Here is a 7,777-nt window from a genome sequence, read left to right as displayed (position 1 = left end):
TGTTGAGTGAGATTTTGCTTTGTGTGTATGTAGCACGATTCCCAGGGATCAATGAGGGTGAAACCAGCAAAGCAAACACGTGGAATGTAGTCTGTTTGTATTGCTAATAATAATTGATACAATAGCTATTTATTGAGTATTTGCTATACGCTGGTCTTCAGGCTAAGAGCTTTTATGCATTAACTTATACATTTAAGCCTCACAAAACCTTCCTGAGTTAGGTACAATGAATACTCTCTTGAAAAAAAATTGTTCTGGGGTGCCTGGGTGGCACCAGAAGGTTAAGTGTCTGACTCTTGATTTTGGCTCAGGTCATAATCTCAGGGTATGAGATCGAGCCCTGCATCGGGCTCTGTGCTCAGCAGGGAGTCTGCTTCTCTCCTCCTCTCTCTCCCTCTTTCCATCCCTCCCCACGCCCCCCACCATGTTTTCCCTCTTTCTCTCTCTCAAATAGATACATCTTAAAAAATTGTTCTGAGATTTTTAATTAAAAATTTTTAAGTTAAAAAATTTATTATTGAAGTATGTTGTATATGTGCTGCCGAAGCGAGCACTATTATTGAAGTATGTTGACATAAAATGTTAAATTAGTTTCCGGAGCACACACAGTGACTGGAGCATTCTGTGGCTTATGCAATCCTCAGCAAGGTAAGCATAGCTACCACCTGTCTCCTTACGCCATTGTTACAATATTATTAATTATATCCCCTATGCTCTACTTTTCATCTCTGTCACTTACTTATGACTGGAAATTTGTGCAAAAATAGGTGAAGGGGATTAAGAGGTACAAGTTTCCAGTTATAATACCTGCATTGGGTATTAAATCTAATAATGAGGAAACTGAGACCCAGGGAAGCTGAGTAATCTGCCCAAAGTCCAGAGTGGTGGGACCCGGACTTAATCACATGCCTAGTTACCTGACCATGAAAGCATGTTCATAGGAATTAACTGCAAAATAGAGCAAATGTTTAACTTACATTGCTTATATTGCTTTATTTATCACTGTCTTATAATACGTTTTCAGGCTCTAAGCTTAAAGGAGAAAAGGAAGACTTTCCTGAGCAAGACGGGAAACCCAGTACGCTGGCAGATGTGAGGATTTGCAGAAGTCGTCTTTGTGACTCATTCAACATACACAAAAGAACAGCCAACAAATTTTGCGTGTAATTGACTTAAATGGTGCCCCTTTTCTGAGTGCAAAATTTGGAAGACAGCTTGTACTTGGCTGGAAAGTTTGTCCAACTTGTACACAGATAATCAATGACAGTATGGATGTTGATTCTAAGAATAGCAGAGAAGAAAACCTGATTCAGCTGAAAGAAGTGCTAACTAAAGGTTTGTGGTCATTACGATTTTCAAACCCACGAAAGCAAACCGAATTTGCTCCAGAAGCTGGAAAAAGAGAAAAAAAGTAGGCTCACTAAAAAAAGGCAACAACTGGTTCTGACTGGTAAGTGACACCAGAGAAGAGCAAGGCCTGTGATCACCAGGGTCTCCTCATTTTCAGTGGAATGGACTCGGAGACTGCCTCAATGAAGACTATTCAGGATGTTTCTATGGTTGTCCTGCCTGGGCTTCCACCCAAATTGGGTTCTCAGTGCTGCTGAGACCTCAAGCGACCACAGGAGCAAAGTGAAACTGAAGGAGGAGAAATCATCCATAATGTTGGATAATTTCTGGTATCAAATTATGGGATCTTTAAAGATAGCTTCTCTATTTCTTTTTAAAAAGATTTTATTTATTTATTTGAGAGAGAGAGAGAGATAGCAAGGAGAGGGGCAGAGGGAGAGGGAGAAAATTTCATGCAGACTCCCCACTGTTACAAGCCCAATGCTGGGCTCCATCCCACCACCTCAAGATCACGACCTGAGCTGAAACCAAGAGTCCGATGCCCAACCGACAGAGTCACCCAGGTGCCCCCAAAGGTCCCTTCTGTATTTCTAAAACTGTCATCCTAAGGTACATTTTATTTTTATTTTTAATATTTTATTTATTTATTTGACAGAGAGAGACCACAAGTAGACAGAGAGGCAGGCAGAGAGAGAGGGAAGCAGGCTCCCTGCTGAGCAGAGAGCCCGACTCGGGACTCGATCCCAAGACCCCGAGATCATGACCTGAGCCGAAGGCAGCGGTTTAACCCACTGAGCCACCCAGGCACCCCTAAGGTACATTTTAAAGCTGACTGCCGAATAATGAAAATTTGAAAACCATCTCAGCATGCACTCAGTGTGTACTAATGTTGCATTTAAGTGCTTTAAGATTTGCTACTTGATGTAACTTTCAATGGGCTATTATTCAGCAGTCAGGTTTAAGCCTGTCTGTCAATATCAACAAGTAGGTAAAGGCGGTCCTCCGTCCAGCACAGTTCAAGTGTCAGTTACCATGGTATATACTGCGAGTCGCTACCCGAACTACAAACACCCCTGCTAGATGTTGGGTCCACAGATCACTACATAACAGATGTGCTTCGCGATCAGTGACCAATCACGGTACTTCTCTCAAATTCTGCTAATGATTCGTCACCGCACACCCATCACTCAGCTCATTCACAGACCGCAAAGCATGGGTGTGTTGTCTCCGTCTCACGCATGTGACATTCTACAAAAATGGATCCCCCCAAAGAACTGGCCAACAAAGATGAAAGTGTAGAGAAGAAATGAAAAATATTAATACTTGAAATGAGACTTGAACGTAAGTGGAGTTGTAGAAGTAATCAGTGGTGGGAAGGTCGACATTGCTGCTGTTCTAGAGACGAAACATGCCGCTAGAGGAACCTCCTGAAGGCACCCCTAACGTAAATGGGGAAATGGGTGTGATGAAAAGGATGAACATGGCCCAAAGGAAGTGATGGTAAAAAAATTCATGGTAAAGGAAATTGCAGAGTGATTTTACAATATTGAAAGCGCAGCTGATAAAACGGCAGAAGCGGGTACAAACATAAAAAGAGTATGACAATTTGCAGTTGTATAGAAAAGATGCTTACTCAGTGTCATAAAGTAACAGAAAAGGCAAATACTGTTCCAACTACTCTTAATTAGTTGTTTGCAGTGAAATAACACAAATTCTCCATGTTTCTAATGCTTTAAATTAGTGTACTAATGCTTTTTACAATTTTTCATTTTATTTTACATTTATAACCGACAGTAAGAGTTTTTAATATTTTGACAGATTTTAAAGGTCACAGAACAATAATTTTCTCCATCAATTATTACGATTACTTTGAATGACCATTTTTATGGACCGACATTACTGTACAAGGCAAGGACTGTCTGTACCTGGGGACCCTTAATCTTTTTGCGTGTGTTCAAAGCCCACATTTAATGAAATAATGCACTAAAATACCAAACAAAAATAATCCTGAATTTCCATAAAGTTAAAAAAATTTTTACAAGAAAATACACATCTTATTTAAATAGGAACTTTTATTAGAACAAAACTTTTATTATAACTCTCTCTTCTATGCATTCTATTTTATCCTCTGTATGTGTTTCATATTGAGATGCAAGTAATACTGGTTTTGTGTTTGTTCTATACCTGAATAGCCTGTTAATAATAAGCATAAGTATACTAATTGCTTACTGACTTATATGTCCCCATGGGGAATGGGGGGGTCACTTTCTCAGATCAGTCTAAAGCTTTTTACTTGAGTTAGTATGACAGTAGTTTCTCTCCCTCCTTCTTTCTCTCTCTTTAATTATAAAATACAAAAAGAGAATAATATGGTTAAATATTGATGACATTGACAGTGATTTTAGGGAAAATTAATTTTGATAAAACTAAGGGGTTGCGTGTTAAACTATTTTGGTAATAATTGACATATCTAAGTGCTAAAAATCAATATTGTATTTGTTCATTGTGCCTATTTAGGACACCAGACTTTTTTTTTTTTCTTTTTTTTCCCCAATTTTATTTATTTTTTTCAGCATAACAGTATTCATTGTTTTTGCACAATACCCAGTGCTCCATGCAAAACGTGCCCTCCCTATTACCCACCACCTGTTCCCCCAACCTCCCACCCCTGACCCTTCAAAACCCTCAGGTTGTTTTTCAGAGTCCATAGTAGGACACCAGACTTTTTGTGAGCATGCAAAATGTTAACAGAGACAAGTACATCTATTTTAGAGTACTTCATAAGAAAAGCTGAGTTTTGGAAATATTAAAGTTTGGAAATATTTTTTAAAAAGACAGGAAATCCAGAACCAATTAAGAAAAAAGTAGACAAAATAGACTACATATATAACAGTTTTTTAAACATGGCAGAAGACACCATAAATAAATTTAAGACAATAAATATTTTGGGAAAGTATTTGTAACACAAATGACAGAAAAATAGTTAAGATCACACAAAAAAATTGTACAGGTTATAAGGAAAAGAAAAGCCAATTTTTTTTAAAAGATTTTATTTATTTATTAGACAGACAGAGATCACAAGTAGGCAGAGAGGCGGACGGAGAGAGAGGGGGAAGCAGGCTCCCCGCTGAGCAGAGAGCCCGATAAGGGGCTCGATCCCAGGACCCTGAGATCATGACCTGAACTGAAGGCAGACGCTTAACCCACTGAGCCACCCAGGTGCCCCAAGAAAAGCCAATTTAAAATAATTAAAAATTTGAACAATAATTCAGAGGAGAGGAAATCCAAATGACCAATTATCATATGACAAGATGCTCAATCTTATTGTCAGGAAAATGTAAATTAAAACATCACTGATATACTTTTTCATATATCAGACCAGTAAAAGTGCAAAAAGTTTTCATATATGGGGTTGACAAGGATGCAGAAAAGGAACACTCACTGTGAAAGAAGTGTGAATTATTATAATTTATTTGGAAACTGTCCTGGCAATATTTATTAAAATAAATTATACACTATGGTAGACACTGTTAGTTGCCTGCCCAATAGCCACAGCTTTTTTCTTCCTTTCCAATAGAATCATAATTTTGTTAATGGAAGCAAGGTGATAAATTGTAATTGGTTTAAACCATCAGGACAATACTGTTTTTGTTTTTTGGTTTTTTTTCCAGTTACTTAATTTCCCAGTCTAGCGGTAGTCATGTAACCCACTTCTGGTCAAGAAAATGTAAAGGAAAGACTGCTGACAAATCTCTGGGAAGGCTTCTGGTTTGCTTTACTTATATAAAATACAAATGTGAGTGTTGCTACCTTCCCCCTTTATCTTGAATATAAACATGCCTGATGCCTGGAGTTTGGCAGCCATTTTGTAACCACGAGGAAGCAAATGTGAGAACAAAATGCTAAGACGGTTAGGATAGCAGAACAGAGGGGCACCTGGGTTCAGTGGGTTAAGCCTCTGTCTTCAGCTCGGGTCATGATCCTGGGGTCTTGGGATCGAGCCCCTTGTTGGGCTCTCTACTCAGCAGGGAGCCTGCTTCCTCCTCTCTCTCTACCTGCATCTCTGCCTATTTGTGATCTCTCTGTCAAATAAATAAATAAAATCTTTAATAAAAAAAACAGGATAGCAGAACAGAAAAACATACGAGGGCTTGGGTTCTTTAACCAATATGCATTATTACTTGCCTCCAGACGTTTGTTATGTGAGAAAAACAAACCCTTGTTTGTTTAAACCTCTGTTAGTTTCCATTACTGATCACCACATATGTCTATAATTGGACGCATACCTTCCTTTTGACTCAGCCATTTCTGTATGTGACTCCATCCTAGAGAAATGAAAGTACCAGTATGTAGAGATTTATGTATAATTTATGTATAACATTGTTTTTAGAAGCAAAGAACTGAGAACAAATGGAATGTCTATCAGTAGCCAGATGGCTAAATAAAGTGTAGTATGTCCAAATAATAAATTGTTATATAACCATTAGAAAGAATGATTTAAAAGGAAGTCTATTGAACTTGAGGGATGTTCATGATGAATTATTATGTAAAAACAGCAAATTAGATAGTTAATATTTATAGTACAATCATTTGTGGAAAAGATCTCCATATGTGTGTAAGTGTTTGTATATTTCTACACAAGCATAGGAAAAAGGAATTAAAAATGCCTGCAGGAATGAGAGGAGAAACACATTTGAATGAAACAAGCCTGGAAGAAGAAAAGAATCTGTCTTAAATATTTTTTAAAAAGATTTTATTTATTTATTTGTGAGAGAGAGAGGGAGACAGGAGGAGGGAGAGAGCACACATGCCTGTTTCCATGCATATGAGCCGAGCAGGGGGAGGGGCAGAGGGAGAGGGAGAGACAGAGGGAGAGAATCTCAAGCAGATTCTGTTTCAGGCATGAAGACTGACCTGGGCCTGGACCTCAGGACCCTGAGATCATGACCTGAGCAGAAATTCAGAGTTGGTCACCCAACCAACTAAGCCCCCCAGGCGCCCCATTCTGCCTTAAATATCATCAAATTTTATTTTTATTGAACTGAGAAGCATCTAATGCGGCATAAATATATGTGGTCTTGGCAATTATGTTTGTTTTTTTTTTTAAAGATTTTATTTATTTACTTGAGAGAGAGAGATCACAAGTAGACAGAGAGGCAGGCAGAGAGAGAGAGAGGGAAGCAGGCTCGCTGCTGAGCAGAGAGCCCGATGCGGGACTTGATCCCAAGACCCTGAGATCATGACCTGAGTTGAAGGCAGCGGCTTAACCCACTGAGCCACCCAGGCGCCCGGCAATTATGTTTTAAATACAGGACTGAATAGAAGAAAAACATTTTAGACACACAAAACAAATTTTATTATATAATAATTTTTATAAATAGACTATTTTTTTTTACACCTTTTCAAAGTTTTTTTTTTTTTAAATTCCAGTTTGGTTAACATACAGTGTTATATTAATTCCAGGCGTACAATATAGTGATTCAACAATTCCATACATTACTCAGTGCTCATCACATGTACACTCCTTAATCTCCATCATCTATTTCAGCCATCCCCTCACCTCTCCTCTGACAACCATCGGTTTATTCTCTATAGAGTTAAGAGTCTGTAGAGTTTTGGTCTGCCTCTTTTTCTTTACTCATTTGCTTTGTTTCTTAAATTCCACATATAAGTGCAATCATGTGATATTTGTCTTTCTCTGACTGACTTATTTTGCTTAGCCTAATACTCTCTAGCTCCATCCATGTTGTTGCAAATGGCAAGATTTCATGCCTTTTTCATGGCTCATTGTATATGTGGACTGCCTCTTCTTTATCCATTCATCAATCAAGGGACACTTGGGTTGCTTCCATAATTTGGCTACTGTAAATAATGCTGCAGTAAACACAGGAGCACATGTATCTTTTCAAGTTAGCATTTTCGTATTCTTTGGGTAAATACCCAGTAGTAGAATTACTGGATCACGTGGTAGTTCTAGCTTCAAACTTTTTATTTACTTATTTATTTATTTGACAGAGAGAGATCACAAGTAGGCGGAGAGGCAGGAAGAAGAGAGGAGGAAGCAGGCTCCCCGCCGAGGAGAGAGCCCGATGCGGGGCTCCATCCCAGGACCTTAGGATCATGACCTGAGCTGAAGGCAGAAGCTTTAACCCACTGAGCCACCCAGGTGCCCCTAGTTTCAAACTTTTGAGGAACCTCCGTATTGTTTTCCAGAGTGGCTGCACCAGTTTGCATTCCCACCAACAGTGCAGGAGGGTTCCTTTCCCTCCCCATCCTCACCAACGCTGTTGTTTCTTGTATTTTTGATTTTAGCCATTCTGACAGGTGTGCGGTGATATCTCATTGTGATTTGCATTTCCCTGAGGGTGAGTGATGTTGAGTATCTTTCATGTGTCTGTTAGCCATCTGTATGTCTTCTTGGGAGAAA

The 7,777-nt window shown here is 38.9% G+C and overlaps 1 pseudogene; it reads left to right on the top strand.

The window, feature by feature from the left end:
• The first annotated feature begins 631 nt into the window (after nt 1-631).
• LOC123925674 lies at nt 632-1,673 on the top strand (annotated as a pseudogene).
• The last annotated feature ends 6,104 nt before the right edge of the window (nt 1,674-7,777 follow it).

This window comes from Meles meles, chromosome 15 (assembly GCF_922984935.1).
Source record: "Meles meles chromosome 15, mMelMel3.1 paternal haplotype, whole genome shotgun sequence".
Lineage (NCBI taxonomy): Eukaryota > Metazoa > Chordata > Mammalia > Carnivora > Mustelidae > Meles > Meles meles.
The sequence above is the reverse complement of the archived record's forward strand: the minus strand, read 5'-3'. Positions and strand labels throughout refer to the sequence as shown.